Source organism: Camelus dromedarius, unplaced genomic scaffold (genome assembly GCF_036321535.1).
Source record: "Camelus dromedarius isolate mCamDro1 unplaced genomic scaffold, mCamDro1.pat HAP1_SCAFFOLD_161, whole genome shotgun sequence".
Classification (NCBI taxonomy): Eukaryota; Metazoa; Chordata; class Mammalia; order Artiodactyla; family Camelidae; genus Camelus; species Camelus dromedarius.
In genome coordinates, this window is record NW_026989763.1 from 398,038 (window position 1) to 415,866 (window position 17,829).

The 17,829-nt window shown below is 41.1% G+C and overlaps 1 long non-coding RNA gene across 2 annotated transcripts in view; it reads left to right on the forward strand.

Annotated features, from left to right (window-relative positions):
- Positions 1 to 12,963, forward strand: part of LOC135320596 (uncharacterized) — a 30,250-nt gene extending 17,287 nt beyond the window's left edge. Inside the window, exons 2-4 of one of the 2 annotated variants that reach the window (XR_010379801.1) lie at positions 3,117 to 3,302; positions 5,767 to 5,987; positions 12,068 to 12,963. This is a non-coding gene — a long non-coding RNA (uncharacterized LOC135320596). Of the gene's footprint in view, positions 1 to 3,000; positions 3,303 to 5,766; positions 5,988 to 12,067 lie in introns of those variants that run through there. The other variant, XR_010379800.1, reaches the window with a different exon arrangement.
- Positions 12,964 to 17,829: the final 4,866 nt, after the last annotated feature.

Sequence of the window (17,829 nt, forward strand, 5' to 3'; positions counted from 1 at the left end):
TTCATTTTATTTTTAAATTTTCAGTGGAGAAATTATTTGTAGCAAACTGTTCCAGATATTCGGCCGCCTGCTTTCCTCACCACCATTTCCTTGTTGGCTCTGGTGCTTGTTTTAAGAACCAGGTTTCTTCTCTGGTCATTTGTAGCAGCTGGGCTTGCCGAATCCTTGATCTGCATTTGAAGCAGAATGCTTCTTCCTGATGTGAAACAGATTTTCTTATTTCTGAATATTTCGTGTACACTCAGCAACTGTTTCAAGTGAAATGCTCTTGTCCAATTTCGGTTAACTCACATTTGCTTATCTCCTACTTTCATGCTGAGGGCAGTTTCTTCTTCCTCTAATAAAAGTTAGCAATTTGCATTTACTAGGGAAGGTACTGGCCCGAGGTGCTTTTTTTCTTACCAGTTTTAATACAATTCAACCATTTAAATATACAGTCGTTTTTACTCTATGCCCAGAATTGTGCATCCCATTTAATCTTAGAATATTTTCATTCCCCCAACAGGAAGCCCCGTATGCATAAGCAGTCATTCCCATCTTCCCCATCCTCCCCTAGCCCCAAGGAGCCACTCTTCTCTCTCTGTGGATTTGCCTGTGCTGGACATTTCATTTAAATCGAGTCACTTCATGTAAGTTTAACCGTCTATTTTGACTGACTTATTTCACACTGAGTAACGTTATCAAAGTTTGTCCACGTTGTGGCCTGGGTCAGTACTCTATGCTTTGCTATTGCTGAATAATATTCCACTGTATGGCTGGGCCCCACTGTTTACCCATTCATCAGGTGATAGGCAATTGGGTTGTTTCTGCTTTTTGGCTGTGATGAGTAATGTCGCCATGAATATTCCTGTAGGAGTTTTTATGTGGATATTTGTTTTCAGTTGTCTTACGTCTGTGCCCAGACAGCAGAGTTGCTGGGTCATTCAGAAACCAAATGTTCAACTCTCTGAGGACCTGCCAGGCTGTTTTCCAAAGTGGCCACGCTGTGTTACGTCCTCACCAGAAAGGGCTGTGCGCTCCGCTTCCTCTGTGTCATTATTAGTGCTTGTTACACTTTTTTTTTATTATAAGCTATTGTTGTGAGTGTGAAGCGGTTTCTCCTAGTGATTTTGACTTGATTTCCCTTACAGCTAAAGATATTGAACATCGTTTCTTTGTGCTTATTGGCCATTTGTATATTTTCCTTGAAAAATACCATTTCAGATCCTTTATTCACCTTTTAATTGAGTTGCCTTTTTATTGTTGAGTTGTAGGAGGTACTTTTTTTTTTATAGATACAAATTCCTTATCAGATAAATGATTTGAAAAAAATTTCTCCTGTGTGTTGTTTTTTCACTTTCTGGATGGTGCCCTTTGAAGCAAAGTTTTAAATTTTGATGAACTCCAATTTATCTCTGTTTTCTTTGTTCCTTGTGCTTTTGGGGTATTATTTAAAATCTGAGGTATTTTATTTAAAATTTTATATATAAAATAACTTAATTCGTAGGACCGTTCAAGGAGATGGGTGTGGTTGTTGTCCCCAGTGTATGGATAGAAGACTGAGATGCAGAAAATTTCTCTGAAATATCAGTTTCACCGCTACCCAGTGCTGTGGGAGTTCAGGCACTCATGTTCGTCCCAAAAATCTGTGATCCTCACCACTATGCTCCACTACTGCCTGGAATCGTTAATGAAAACGTCTTTCCTTTTTTGATTCCTTGTTAGTTTGTTTTCTCATTGGGGACCTCATCTCCTCATTTTCCTTTCGGATATCAGTGTAGATTTATTTTAGGTTTCATGTAGTCAGAAGTATTTCTATCAGTTAACTTCTTTATTACTCACTCTCCAGTGATGATTGTTGCTAGTTGACCTAATCAAGTCATGCTTAAGTCTTTCCTTCTCATGACACTAAAAACAGTCATGACTTACAGAATGCTAAAAGCAGAAAGTACTTGATTGATTTTATTTTGCTACCCAATCAAACCAATCAAATAAAAACCCGCTGTTGACACAGATTATAAGCCCTCCAGGATAGGGTCACTGTCTTCCTTGTGTTTCATTTATTTGGTCACAGTGTCTGGATAGTGCCTTGCTGTTCAGCAGTTTTGTTAGGAAACGGTGCTCGTGAATCATTGTAAGGACAGAATTTTGACAACAGACTGTGTTGTTCATTTCACAAGGGAAAAGATAATATAGAAATACTGCTCAGATCTATTTTAATATTAAGCTTGGAATTTTGAGAACAATTCAAGAAACCATACAAAGATTTTTCACTAATTTTAGATCTATCTTAAACACATTATGGTTGCATAGCAGAGTAACTTATCAAGTAGATTTGACAAGAGGAGTGTATTATTGATTTTTTGTTTTATTTGAAATATTCTATCTGTGATAAAGTAATCAGTGCCTATAAATGAACAAATATGTTTGTATTTCTATGCAACATGGGAGCAGACTTCATATGTTTCTATATAATATATATGACTGTGTGTTTTAATCTGTCTGTCAGTGTTTTTATAGTTTTTCAGCAATGTTGTAACATTAGAATTCTAAGAAATTCACTCCCGATACTACTGCAGTTTGTACTGTGTATCCTGTCTTATGTATGGGATTCCACTGTCCCCTAAGTGAGGAATTTCCTCTCCTATTGAGTTAGAAGTAGATTTAAAGGAACTGTGATTTCTAGGCGTTTGCTCTCCATGTGTTTGCACTTGGGTGTCAATCACAATTTTCCCTTTCTTGAGTTTTCATTGTTCAATTAGAATTTTTGAAAATAACTATTAATATGTTTCACTAGTCTCCCTAGTAACTTGATGTTTTTGTGCTTTTCAGTTTTCAAATTATGAAAATTGTAAATGCACACTTGTTTTTAAGTAGTCCTTTTTCACTAGATATTTGTTTACCTCTTTATAGTTAAAATAATTTTTTTCCCAATGAATGAATCACTGTGCATATTTTACAAGATACCTTTCTTTTTATTTTTCTTATTCTAACAGGTATATTCATTGTAGAGAATTTTGAAAATAAGGATAAACCCAGTAATAACTTAAAAATGGCCTCTAATCTCACCTGGAGATACAGTTGTAAGGTTTGAAATTGAGAATTACAAGTCCTCTCATTTTTTTCTTTTTTTCAAGTACGTTTTGGTTACTGAGTCCCTCGAATTCCCATATGAATAGTAGCAGCAGCTAGTCAGTTACTGCAGAGGAGCCCGCTGGGATTGTGATCGAGACCACGTTGAGTATACAGATCGCTCTGGGGAGCACTGCCATCCCAAGAGCGCTGTCATCTGATCCAGGAATGTGCGTGGTGTGTCTGTCCAGGTATTTAGGTCTTCTTTAATTTTTTTCAACAATGCGTAGAGTTTACATAGTATTATTTTACCTTATTTTTTTGCCTTTATACTGAGTACAATTGTGCAAGGTACCAGGATCAGAATTGTATTATAGCCCCGCCACTTGCTGCCACCATGTACGCTGCACTCTTGCTTTGCCCTGTGTAAAATCTTGCACAAAATAGGACCTAAGTAACTCTCTCTTGAATGAATGATTATATGATAGCTGGATGATGCTGGAGAGTCCTTGTGATGATGTCTTTTTCCCAGACTTTCCCCTCTTCTTAACTATGCCTTTTCTCTTCTTTTCCTCCAGCCTCGGTTTCAGCCTGCCTGTGGCATTGATTTTCCCTGAGTGTGGACTCTTCCTTTAACTAGTTCACGATAATGTTTCATGCGGGCTATGAAAACTTGCTAGATGTCAAGAAATAGCAAATTCACTGCATGCTAGTATTTTTAGTCTGTGGTATTATATTATCCATTGAAATTAAATCAGGCTGACACCCTGAGCTCTTTTCTCCTTCCTACGGGTGATACTTCTCTGGTTGCTGTCTGTGCCCTTCCCCCAGACATGGTTTTGGAGTTGAGTAAGTCACCATCAGTGGAGCTCTCTCTTTAAAGATGAAGAGAACATTTGCTCCTTCTCCCTGGTTGGGGACTGGATGAGATGAGGTAACAGATAAAGAATGGAGCCCCATCTCATTCTGACCCCCGCTCTTTCCGTTCCTTTCTCCAGGGGAAAAGAGTACAATTCAAAAATATAAAGATTGTGAGCTAATGAGATAGACAAGACAACCGAACATTTGTTAAATATCCTTTCATGCCGGAAACAAATGTATTATACACACAAAAAGCACACAAATCACGGTAGTACTGCGGTTACAAACGTGGGTCCGAGTTCGAGTCCTGCTCTGGAGTGACCAGTCCTGTGAGATGGAGAACTGGTAGGTCGGCTTAGCCTCTCCCGGACTTGTTTTCTGTCCTGCAGAGATGGGGCTCGCTAGGCGTCCCTCTCCCGTAGAGGTGCTGTGGGGTGTAAATGGCGCGCGTGGGCAGCCCGAGCACAGCTGCTCATTCCTCGTAAGGGCAGGATAGCATCGCTTTTGCGATGACAGCTTTATGACCGTCCCGTGTAGACTCTTAGTGCTCCGAAGGGATGCCTTGTGGTTTGGAGATGGGATTCTCACTTCTGTAAATACCCAAGGATTGTGTTATTGGGCCCTGCTGATTTGAATCTATTCTTTAGAAAGTACATATTGTAGATATATTTTTCAAGCATGCATGCTTTTTTCTTTTATTATTTATAGTTCTACCCTCTCATCTCTTGGTGTGACTTTTCATGGAATCCAGGAAACAGTCCTAAGCCACCTGCCTCTTCACACTTCTCCGTGGTGGTTTTCTTCCCTGACTAGAAGAGGGTTCTGCATAGGAAATTTTCTTTGTTCCCCTTTTCTTGGAGTCACTCTGTCTCCCCAACTCTCACCTGTCCATCTGTCCATTTCTCTACCCACTGATTCTTCTGACTTGTTCCAAAAAGCATTTCAGGCAGCTTACAGAAGAACAGATACAAAATAAACAGGTGAGAATATGGGGTCAAGTTCAGACAGTGAGGCTAGGAGGCGAGCCTGTGTGAGAGTTGCAGGCGTGAGACACACGCCTCAGGCCTGTGACTTATAAGATCGACAGCAACAGTGTGCCTGAGGCTCCCAGCAGACACAGGGAAACAGGGTTTGTGGGAGATGCTCACTGGCTGTGAAATAAATAAGTGGCTTAGGAGATGCCCAGCCTTTCCAGCTACTAAGGCTTAGGAGAATATTTTGAGTTTCTTCCAAAATCAGAGTATTGCATCTTTTCTTTTTTCAGAGTTCTATGTATAGTTGGTTACATTCTATACCTGGAAATTTCTCCAAAACTGCTTCCCATGTGAGTCCCATGGCTCGGGAATGGGGTGGTTCTGCTCATTGACGGGTGTAGGCCAGAAACAGAAAATGAGAGCCTCAAAGGAGCCTGGGATTTGTCAGTTATGTTTTGTCAGTGCTGTAGATTTCAGAAAACGCTTTCACCGTTTCTCTCCATCTGAGGTGGCAGCGTGCTCTCTTAGCAGCATAAGGAGCTCAGGGCCACGGGATGGTGGGGGCTGACTGCACTGCTATCAAGACAGATGTGCCAGTCACTGCAGGCGTGGTGATTTTACATAGTGCATTTCATGTTCTTTAATAGGTTTCAACAGGTAGTTAATTAACTGAGTTAATTAACATTTAAGAAATATGATGCTTTGTTGAAAAGACAGTTATAGGCAGAATATAAGTTGTGAACCCTTTAAAAACGGTTTCATTACTGAAATTTTAATAGGGAAGATTTAGTTTATCTTATTTACACCTCTCTTCAAAAGTAACAAAGAAACAAGACAGAAAAAGCAGAGGATGATTTCTGTTCTTCCTCTCGGCTTGCAGGTGCCCTCACCTCCAGTGGCATCCATCCAGACACCAGCACTGACACTGGCCGTGCTCACAACTGCCTTAGCCCTGAAGACACAACTGACAAATAGAAGGGGGCTACGCCCTAAGACAGCAGGTGCTCTTACTTTGTGGGTCCTTATGTAACTGCGCGGTGTTATTCAGGATCGCCCGTTCTACACTTTGTGACGCTGCTGCCGTGTCTCCTAGTTATTTCTGTAAGTACTAGTGTAATTTTTTCAATGTGTGGTACTAGACATCTAAAAATGCTTTTTTCAGATGAAAAATAATGTGTATTTAATATAATAAGTCTGAAAAAAGGGACAAAAGTGTCTATCCTGGTCCCACTACTCAGAGATAATAATTAACACTTTTACATCTATTTTCTGTTCTTTTCATCAGTGTGTATTACATCTGTCATAAAAACCAGCGAGCACTCTGTGCCTGTTTACTGTGTGGAGACATCCATTTTCCATTCGGCTTATTACACGTTTTTCTACAGTATTCTCTCTCCCCTGGCATGATTTTTAATGACCAGTATAGCATTCTGTCTTGTGGAGGCATCGTCCATTTTACTTCGGACTTAAATAAACTTTTAAATTCCAAGTATATTTAACTGAAATACTGAAAAGAGAACTGTGGTGGTACCGAAAGGCCCCTACATCCCTTCCCCTTTTTTTCCTGAGAGTAAAAACTGCTGACAATGTGGTGTATATATTTCATGACCTTTATGCCTGTCATATATATATACACATACATACATACATGTATATGAGAAATCTATGTATATGTGTGTGTATATATGCTGTATTGAAAAATAAGGCCACACTATATGTTTTGTGCAGCTCGGTTTATTCACTGAGGTGTATATCATAGACGTCCTCCCACTCCAGACTCACCCGGTCCTTTCAGATAGAGTAGAGGGGTCTCCTGATGTGCAGTAGATTTGGTCTCTTGTGTAAGGACACCTTTGGTGGGAGAGTACTGTGGACAAGGCCTTGGACCACGCCAAAACGCCTGCCCCTTAGTGCCCACAGCTCGCCTTGATTTACCGCATCATTGTCTTGATGGTGGATACTTAAGTTTTCTCCATTTTCCACTGTCAGAAAGGGTGTTTGACTGGCGTCCTTCTTGTACAAACATTCCTGTGATCTTGTATGAGTATTCCTTTAGTTAAGGTTTCTGGAAATTTAGTCCCTGGATGTGACAATTACATACATCACAGGCTCCTTTCAAGTGACTCTAGAAATTCCTTCTCCTGCGGGGAATGAAAAGATGTAGAATAACTTATGTAACCAATTCTCTATCGCTGGATATGATTTCACTTCAGCTTTTCTTCCCACCATTGTAAACAGTGCTGTGTAAATGCTCTGATGAGTAAATCTTTTTGAACTGATTTTTTTCTAAACGAAACGATTCCTAGAAGGGGAGTTGAATCTGTGTGTACACACGTTTATCAGAGTTTACATATCCATTGACATGTCGTCCTCCAAACACGTTGCTCACAGTTTGTTCTCTCACAGATGGACACTAGCTAGAACAACTTTTAAAAATATTTGCCAATATGATGAGCAAAAGTGCTTTTTCATTGTTTTAGTTTGCATTTGATGACCAATGAGGTATTCAGCATTTTTCACTTATTAGCCATCTGACTTTTAAAACGTGAATGATCCCTTTTGTCCTTCGCACACAGTTAAGTGAGGGAGCTTCTTGTTGCTTTGTGACAGCTCTTTGTATGTTATGAACATTAACCCCTTGACTTCATCAATATGTATCACGCAGTTTTTACTTGTCATTTCTTGCCTTTCATTTTATTCAGTAGGTTTACTTTTGTTGTGGCCCAAAATATACTTAAGATAGTAAATGTCTTCTTTTTGGGTTTTATTTTTGGTATTATTTTAGAAATACTTTCTTATAATGGTACAAATCTCTTCTGTAGGTTTTTTAATCTCTAAGATGGAGATGATAATAGTACTTGTTATAGTGAGGAGAAGTTGAATTAATATGAGCAAAGAGTTGCATTTGCTGTTATTAGTACTTTTTAATATTTACATCACTATCTGTAATTTTTCTTTGGTCATTATGACAGGAATAGAATTTGTTCTTTCCAGGTGATTCTCTGATTTTCCCAGGACAATTATTGAATTCATACTTTGCTCTTTGATTTGAAATCCCACATGCACAAAATACTTATGTACACTAAAGTCTCTTTTTGAGCTCATGGTTTATTTCTGTCAATCTTACTTTATTACTCCAGCACCATAACTTACATATTGTAAAAATTTATTTAATATCTGACAGTGTGATTTTTTTTTTGATTCTTTTCTTCCATCCCAATTTTTCTTGGCTAGTATTATGACTTTATTATTCCTGAAGAATTCTAAAATTCTTTGTTCAAGTTAAAGAATAAAAACAGATAAGGGTTTTCATAGGATTTTTTAGTAAGTTTTGAATTATCTTTAAAAGAGCATTCATTTTACAAAGCTGCTTTCCTCCATGCAATATGTTGATGTCTCTACATTCACATCTCTTAATTTACCCCTCAGTATAGTCCTGTATTTTTCTCCATGTACAACATGGGCATTATTTTTGAGTTTAGCCCAGATTATTGTTTATGTTTTACTTAATTTTGTAAGTGAGAATTTTTTGCAATTATATTTTTTAACTCTTCAAACTGACACCTAGGAAGGCAGATTCGGATTGTCAATACTCACTTTGTAACTTGTCATTTAAAATTGTAAGTATTAAATACTTGTTCCAGAATCCTTTCTTTTCTGTTTTTCAAAATTTGTTTCCAAGATTATCAAAGTGGTCGTAGCTAAGTAGTGTATTTGGGGAGACTGATGGAGAGAGGTAGTGTGGCTCATGTACAAACTGTGAGCATTTTCATGGCTGCCTTTAGGCTGGAGAGGCCTCCGAAGAGCCCAGGTTAGACCAGGGATGGCTTTTTATGCACTTGAAAGCCAGCATTCCTGCCTTTGTGGAGAAGCCTGTTGGGCGTGACAGGTAGATGATCAAGGTCCGATGGAGGCCATTGGCTGCACAGAGCGCTGTGACTGTGAGAACTGGCGACCATTAACATGGGAAATGCTTGGCGCCAGGAACACTGCAGGGGAGCTGGGGAGCCTGTGTGTTAAGGATTTTCCAGTCCTGGGAGTGAGAAGAGCAGACTCTGCATTCAGATCTGAGTTTGAATTCATCCTCTCTTGTTTAATGGTCCTCTGACTTTTGTCAAGTTATATATCCGCTTTGAACTCCTGTTTTCTTGTGTCTCAAAATAGGAGAATTATGGCCTGCTGCTAGAGTGTTTGATCAGGGTAAATGATTTGTGTCTATAAGATGCCACGTACTGTCACAAGTTCAGTGAGAAATGGGCTGTTGCCTCTTCTGCAACTCAGTGTTCGACAACACACCTGGGGAAAGCCAGTCCCTAATTTGTGTGTGATGCAAGTAGGAACAAAATTAATGTCTTGCCTTTCGCTAGCAGTATTCTTACTCCTTTGCTTCATTTACTTCTTTCCTCCTTTCATTTCCCCTTTCCCCTCCTCCACCAAAAGAACCTGAGAATATCTCAGAACACTAGATTCAAATTACTTTAAAGGTTGTCTCATCCTCATGAAATGACAGTAACATAAAAAAATCTGTACACATCCCAGAATTCATTGTATTTGATTTACGCACACACGTGCACGCACACACACACACACACAATCAGGCTACCTCCCACTTACAGAGGAAGAAGAACCACTTATTCTGAGTTTTCATTCACTGTCCGTGAGAGCAAAGTGTCTTATGTAGACTTTCACCTGGCTTCATGCATGGTGTTTTTAGTTGGATTTCTGCTTTGTGGCCATAGAATTATTCTCCTAACAGAAGAGAGGAAGTGGAGACATAGACATTCTGCTCAGATATTGGTGTCATCATATTTGAGTTGGGAAGGACTTAAGACAGCATAGAGTCGTATCTGTTTATGGGTGAGAATCCATGATAGTGTAACTTGGACAAGAAGCTGGATCTTCTGCCATCGTGCCCACGAGGGTGAAGAGGCAACTTGGTGGGGGATGGCAGTGATCCTTCTTGCTTGAGTTCCAGGGTCTTCCTAGTTTTCATTGCTCACCTGCCTTTAGTTAAGGTCCATGTGGCCTCTCATGGGAAGGTCACGCTGTTCTGATAAAGTTACTAATCAGCAAAAAGCTCTGGACCCACTCATATTTCCCAGAGTTTTTTCTGCTGACCTGCTGACACTTTATATAAATGAGACCTAAGAAACTACTGGATATAAAATCCTTTGTGTTATCCTCGAGTTCCATAGGAATGGGGTGCTGTCTCAGGCTGTCTAAGGCTAGATCTGAATAAAGATAGGGTGATAGGCTTTGCTGCTGGACCCTCCACAATCAAATGTGTTTTCCACCTTAGTGTTTAGAATCAGGCAGATGAGCTCAAATCTTGCCTTTACCAGTTATTAGCTTAGTGACCTTGGGGAAGAAACTGTACTTAATTGTGTTCAATTTTCTTTGTTTGTAAATAAGTTAAGTATTTATTTTAAGGTTTTTGATTTAGAGTTGAATGAGTTAATTTCCTCATTTATACCTAAAATTCATATCGCGTGGCTCTATGATGGTGCCTTGGTTGTTGATTACTAAGGCACTCGGCAGGGAGAAAGGGGGTGGGGGAACCCTGGATTCTAGAGCTTATTATATTCCAGGATATGCTTGTAAAAGACTGGATGTGCAGTGGATTTTTAGTAAATATCCATTCCTTTCCTAATCCACATTGATTGTGTATATATCTTTATATTAATATATGAACAAATTTATAATGCAATTTAAATCTTTCTGTAGAATTTAAAATATGTAGTTGTAACAAAAATACGTGAAATAAAATGATTTCTCTTTTATTTTCTTTTCAATAAGCAAAACAAAATAAAATAGAAAAGAAAAAAAAAGGTTTGAAGGAGTAGAAATAACTTTCTTTCCATAGAATCAATTCCCTAACAAAGGTTTTTTGGTTGTGTTGTTAAACAGCATATAAAATTGATAGGTTGTGACATATTGGAAATGAGGAAACAGTGGAGACATACTACCTCCAATGAAGTCATTTAGTTACCACGTCAAAACTAGTTCTGCTTCCTGAATGACAGGCCAGTAAATCGGGAGATGAGGTGTTAGAGCAAGGAATAGTGACTTTATTTGAAAAGCTGGCAGACCCAGAAGATGGCATACTGATATCCTGGAGAACCCTCTTCCCCAAGTCAGAATTCAGTCTCCTTTTTTACTAAAAAGGGGCGGGGGTGTGGTTGGTTGTTGCAAACTTCTTGCTGTACGAATTGATTTCCTTGGAATCCTTTGTTCTTGCAGCTGTCCATGTGGGTCAAATCATGGCACCCCTTTAAAACCTCAAAAAAACAAACTTTATTCTTTATTTTGCAACTTGCCATCTCTACATAAGTGTAGAAGAGCTAACATCCTTAAAGATCAGAGCGCGCAAAATAGGCCTTCCTGGATATTTCAGGCTAAAGGCAACTTTCTTTTACAAAAGGTGCAGAGATAACAAGTCTTAGCCTAGAAAACAGGGTACAGGTTTAAAGACAAACGAACACATCTAACATGGAGTCAAATTTGTTCTTTTCTATTACAATTTCTTTTTCCACCTCATAGATAATTTTAGTAAGAAACATGAGCAATTTTTTTACTTTTGCTTCTTAATAACGGATAAGTGGCCCAACTACAGTTTTGTGAACAGGGATGCTGTGCGGGCATAGGGGTCACAGCAAATTCTTGTTGGGGGTGGTCGACCCTGCAACATGTCTGATGCCCTGTGAGTGTTGGTGAGAGTCCCCCTAACCAGGGGCTCTCTTCAGGAACCATCATGTGGGCATTGACCTCTGGAGACTTCTTTTTCAGCTGTAGGAAATTTTTTTTAGATGCTGTGATGAAAAAATCACTCCAGCTGGGGATAATCAGGGAATAAAGGAAGGGGAAAAGGGCTTGGAGTAGTGTAGAAGAGAAGGACAGAAGATCAGGGAGCCTGGGGGCTTGGGGGCAGGGCCTTGGGAGAGAGAGTAGCAGAGGTGGGGAGGGGCCCGGCTCCAGAACCAGCTCCTGCACCTTTCCCTGCACCCAAGCCTCACAGCTTTTAATTGGGCCCAAGACTCTTTCCTGTCTGGATGTCACCCTGGGCAGAACGTTGAGAATCGAAGGTAAGGTGTGGGCAGCACTCACCTAGGGGGTCACTGAGGACTTGGTCAAGTCCACAGTGCCTTTTCTAGTCATGTGTCTTCACCTGTTCTTTATCTCAGGATCTGAGAAGCAGGAGCAAGGAACTCAGGGAGAGATCCAGGAAGACATCTGACTCTGTTAAGAGACGACAGTCACAGCGACACGGGGAGCGAGGACACTTGCAGCAAAGTAAAATGACTTCACAACTATTGCATCAGAGCTGCAGGTGTGAGAGAGCCTAAGCCTGTCTCAGAGTGCAGGGGACAAGAGGAAAGGAATGGTAAAATTAACACTGACAATTGAAATTTTGTTAAATAGCCTGCTAATATTAATTGTATCAAATGAATGTATGCAGGTGTATTTCTATGATCATTTATAGGTACACACAACCCCACCAGCCCCTCTTTCTCCCATCGGGGATGGGCTTTCTCAAGCACAGTGCCCCTCCTGGTTGAGTGGGCCACGCTGCGGGTCCTCGTCTGGGGCCAGGCTGCTGCAGGACACTGAGTCCCCGAGGCACGGCCTGGGAGACATGACAGGAACATCTCTGCTCATAACTGAGAGCCTCCGTTTCCCCCTGCAGTGTAAGAATGCCGGTGACTCAGTTAGAAGCATGCATCCAACCCGTCCTTCCGTGTCATCACCATCTAGAATCGGTGCCTGAATCTTCTGAATTTCTCCAGAATGTGGTTTAAAATCACCTTCGACAATTGAGTGTGTGTCCTCTTACAAGTGGAGGAATTGCTGCCGTTTCCCTGGAACTTACTCACCACTAGTCCATCTGATTTTTCTGTGCTAGGATTCAGTATGGCATGCTAAAAATTCTGCAGTCAGATCTTGAAACACTGATGAAGAGGATTATTTATTTTATTTCTTTATATGATAGTGTTTTACTTTCAAAATTCAGAGTTTTCGGTTCTTTCAAAAAATTTTTTGGGGGTTGGAGAAACAACTTTGCTCTTACCATCTCTGTGACCTGTTGCTTTGTGCCTCTCAACTGTCTTCTGTCACTTGTGAGGTGGTTCCATTTGTGACCCTGTCAGGGTTGTTCATGTTATAAAACATATAGTCTGTTAAAGTACAGTCCCTTTTACTCCGAAGACATTCCACAAATACTCCTTAAATCTGGGTGTGGTTTTAAGAAGACAGAATCATTAGAACATGTACTTGCAGGTTGCTAGTGCAAAATCCCCAAATCAATAGTCTAGCTCAACATCTAAAATCTTTCTAATCTACCTTGGGTTTGTATGGATAAGTGAAGCAGTTTGCTAAGAACTCAAGACCAGGGTTAGAATACAGGCTGGTGTAGCTCAGCAGGTCCTCCCAACCTGATGCTCTGCCAGAGGGAGGGGCCGAGGGGAGAGGGCTTGTCCTGCCCTCCCTGAGCTGACAATTTGATGGCAAAGATCTTTATCAGGTGAAGAACTGGGAGTTTCTTCTAAGAAGAGTGGGTTTGAAAAGAGTCCTAAAACCGCGGGAGTGACACAATCCCTTTTGTCTCAAGTACGTGAGAGCGGCTGTGGGGACACTTGGGAGACTCGTGAGTCCAGGTGTGCAGTGTTGGTGGCTTCCACTTGAGCGGTGGGACGGTCAGTGTGTAAAAGCGAACAGATTGAAGGCATGTTTAGATGGTAAAAATGAAAGGATGAATGCTGTCTGTGAAGGTAGGATGGAGGAAGGCCCAGGTTTCTGCGTGGATTAATGAGGTAAGTGATGGTCCTGCTGTGCTCTGAGGAGGGAGAGCTGCAGAGGGAGCTCTGGGGGAAAACTGATGAGTTCAGCTGTGGGTGAAGTGAAAGGCTGTTAGATGTGTGGACTGGGAGATCTGGTGAGAGCAGGTACTGAGTAGGAGGAGGGGAGAGAGACCTTCAAATCATTTTGTCTTGTGAACATACAAATAAGTATGAGTAATGACACACAACACCTCTATATTCTGGATTAAAACCCAGTAACATTTTTCTATATTGACTGCAGAGGTTCTTAATTATTTTTTAATAGAAATAAAAAAATAGAAACAAAATAGTGAAGTTAATGAACATCTTAGAGTTGATGTGTGTCCTTGTATGTATTTTGATACCTCATCTGTTTATAACCATAATCTACAAAAAGTTAGCTTGTTTAGCATAAGAGTTAAACAGAGGGACGTGAAACACACTGTTGGGGGTTGAGGCTGATCACCTTGGGCAAACTATGTCGCCTCTCTGTCCCTTAGTTACTTCTTCTGTGACTGCCTCCAGGCCCCTCATCACAGCTGATTTCCTAGACTAGATGTTGGGAGGGAGGCTGCTGAAGGGGCTAAGAAGTGGTAACTGCTTGGGATACTGAAGAGAGAGACGAAAACCGATTAAAGCCGAGAAACTGAGTACAAATACCCTCAAAAAAGGAAAAAAAAAATCACAAAGTGTTTTGAGCCACTTAGCGTAAGGGAAACAAAATCACGTGGACCCAATTTTCTTGAGCATATGAGTATAGTGGGTGGAAGGGTGTCATCAGAAAAGTGTTGAGAAAAGGCCTTTTGGTTTCCCTTGACATTTGCAGTAAGGATGGGAGCAGAAGCGAAAACCCCCTGTTCACTGTGGAAGGTGCTTTTTTTTGCAAAACTGACAAAAGGTTGGAGACAAGTCATCAGCGGTGCTGGCAAATGAAGAGACTTCTGGATTGGGTGGGGCACTTGCTGTGACTTCCAGGTGGCCTGCTGGCTGGGGGCTGTGAGGCGGGCAGTAGGTTTGCAGGGTGACCCGGGCATAATTCCTGGCTCTGAGGCTGCTGGTCTGACTAGCAGACCTGAGCACCCGCAGACCTAATGGGGCAGCTCGGGATGTGGCCTGGGACACCTGCCTTTCTGAGGGCAAGAAGAGGGCTCCCCTGAGGGGGTGTCCCTGTGGAGAGTGGAAAAGTCCTCCTGCAGGGGAAGAAGTGCCTCTGAGCAGGGGGAAGGATGCACAGGCAAGACCAGCCTGAGCATGGAGGTTTTGGGAAGCTGGAAGTCATAAAGTGGCCCAAGCAGCCTTGTTCCTGCGAGATTGGAAGGAAAAGATGCTGAAAAAGCAGTCTAGGGTCAGACCGTGTTGTGGGTTATGAGTGACAGTAAAGGACTGGTCAGGCAGGCACGAGAGAACCCTGTGGGCGTCCCAGCTGGGGCATCACGCCAGAGGGAGGAGCAGAGGTATGGACTTTGCCACTTATTAGCTGTGTGACTTTGAGCAATATCACCCCAACCCTCTCTATATATATCTTCATCTGTAAAGTGACACAGCTCGTGTCATCAGAAGGCTTAGTTTAGCTCTGATCCTTTAGTCCAGTCCTGTCAGTGCTGCCCTGCAAGGTTCTGCAGCAGCTGCTCTTACCCTGAGAAGGGAGGGCGTAGAGGGACATTGTAGTGCCCGAGGGCAGGAAGGGGTTGCTTTAAAAGCAGACATGTAGCCGCCTGCAGCTTCAGGCCTGCAGGCAGTTTGGTTGATGGTCCTGGAGAGGACTTTGGAGGCCATAGCATCATCTTAAAACTTGTTTTCCCTTGGGGACCGGATTTGCCTTTGCAGATTAATGTTGAAGATTTGGGCTTCTGGCAAAGCTGTTTTCAGAGATGAGTATATACATAACATATAGTATAAAATAAAATGCTTTTATTTAATCTGTGGGACTTTGTAGCTGTTTGGAGCAGTTCTGTTGGCCTGGTCTCCACGGAGGACACTAGGGGTCAGCAGAGCGTGTGGGAGGGCAGGCCAACCGCTGTGCTTCTGCGGGGGGTTCTCCCCAGCATGGAGCTCTGTTAAGTTGAATCTTCTCTGAGTTTGGTTGCCAAGCGTGCAGACAGCAAATTAATGAGTTCTGGTGGGATTGTATAATGACAGGAAGAAAGAGGAAACCGTAGTTTTTCGGGACTAGAACATGCTTTTGGTTCCTGACTCAGTGTGTTCCATTACAGAATTGATGAGTTGTGTCTATTCTGGGACTTCATTGAAATAATCGTTCAGCCTAAAATTTAAGAGTTATGTTTTATTTGGCGGGAGGCCTCGAGCCTGGATGACAGCCTCTCAGATCTCTGAGGGACTGCTCCCAAGAGGTAGGGGAGGAGCTTGGATAAATAGGAGCTTTACAACAAAGACCAGGTACTTGGAACAATAAAAGATTGCTTGTTATCTAAAGAAAGCCAGATATCTCAAGTTCAAGTATTTAGTGCTTTTCTATGTATGGGATGAAGCAAACATATGGGTTATTGAATTCATTCCTTTGGCAAGCACCTAGCTATCTAGGGACAGTATCCTGTCCTTTCTTATTCTGAGTCTGCTCAGAGGGCACCACTGTGAGTGGCTGAAAGGCTGGGTTTCAGGCATATCCTCGCTGGGGTGTGGCAGCAGCTGCTGAGGGCTTGGTCTCAGCATTCTTTGTTTACTGACATGGTTGCAGTATTTTCACTCACATTGTAGTATTTTCATTCACAGTGCTCCCCCTTGGTCCTAAATTCGACCTATATTTTGAGAGACATTTCATGACCAATTTTGTCCCACGGTGCTAGGATGGCTCATTCCTATTTCAGGTGAAGAATTTTCTGAGCTGCCATTCAAGGTGTTAGGTTTTTTTATCAGGGCCTGTTGATACTAAAAGTTTTCTGGATCGCCTGTCTTACTAGTCTATTATGATCCAGGAAATGTTTGCCCTTCGTTGCTCATTCCCATACCTAGAATCACACTATTACATTTATTTTATGCAGGGTTAAAAATTTTATCTATTTCTTCAGGATGTTTAGCCATCATCAATCTTGTAGGCCTAGTTACACGTTGGGAAATGTAACAGACAACAATTTAATAAAATAGAGATCATATAACTAATATAGCTAGTAACGTTTTTAAGTAACGAGTAAGAATTTAATAGTAGAGAAGTTGTATATTTGGGTTAAAATTTTGCTTGTATTTCTGATTGAGTTTGAGTGATCTTATGAGAAAGTTCATATTTATGGTCAGGCTCCGAGCAGGTATTAATTGGCCAGGTGAGTTCTCCCACGTTGTAAGATCAACAGTGGCCTAAACAGAACTATAAATTATTTTTAGAATAACGTTTCTGAGGGCTATCTAGTTAGAGCCTTGGAGTAGGGAAACCCACCAAGGTAACACAGAAGTACTAGACATAGGTAATTTACCATAAACTTAACAATTGGAGTAGTTCATAATCAAAGGTAGGAGAAATTGTCAAAGTAATTGGTATACAAGCCTGGTCCGTTGTCTTGGGTCAGCTGTCGAGCTCAGATGTCGTCTTCTTCTCATCCTGGCCTGGTAGCTTTTTCACCATTTTGGCATTGTTTTCAGGTGAGCAAGTGCTCTATAGGCCAGTGCATTGCAGTGGCTGTTTCTGATAGGAAATGAATCCGAAATTCCGTTTCCTTCAGCTTTTGTGTGTATGGTCTAGTTAAGAGTACTTGATAAAAGGTCTTTCCATTCAGGTTGGAGACAGTTCTTTAAGTCATGCATGTTCCAGTATGTATAATCCCCTGGCTTAGGTCATGGAGCATTGGAAATTTACACAAGGATAGATTACTGAGCTTCGGAAACAAACCTAGAGTATCCTTTTCATAATTAAATTAAACTGTACAGCAATATGACATAAAAGCAAGGAATGATCTGGGAAGTGTCTTAGTAAATATAGACCTCAATTAACAAAACTAGAACTTAATATCCAGTAAAATATAAGATTTTTTCTCTCTAAAATTACCCTCATTTTTCTCAAAGCCAAATCAAGATTAATTTCTTTACAAGTCAAGTCTGATTATTTGATCATATAGGCTTTTTTAAATTGGATGTGTTGGAACTTTTAATAAGGAGTCTCAGGGTAGAATGTTAATAAGATT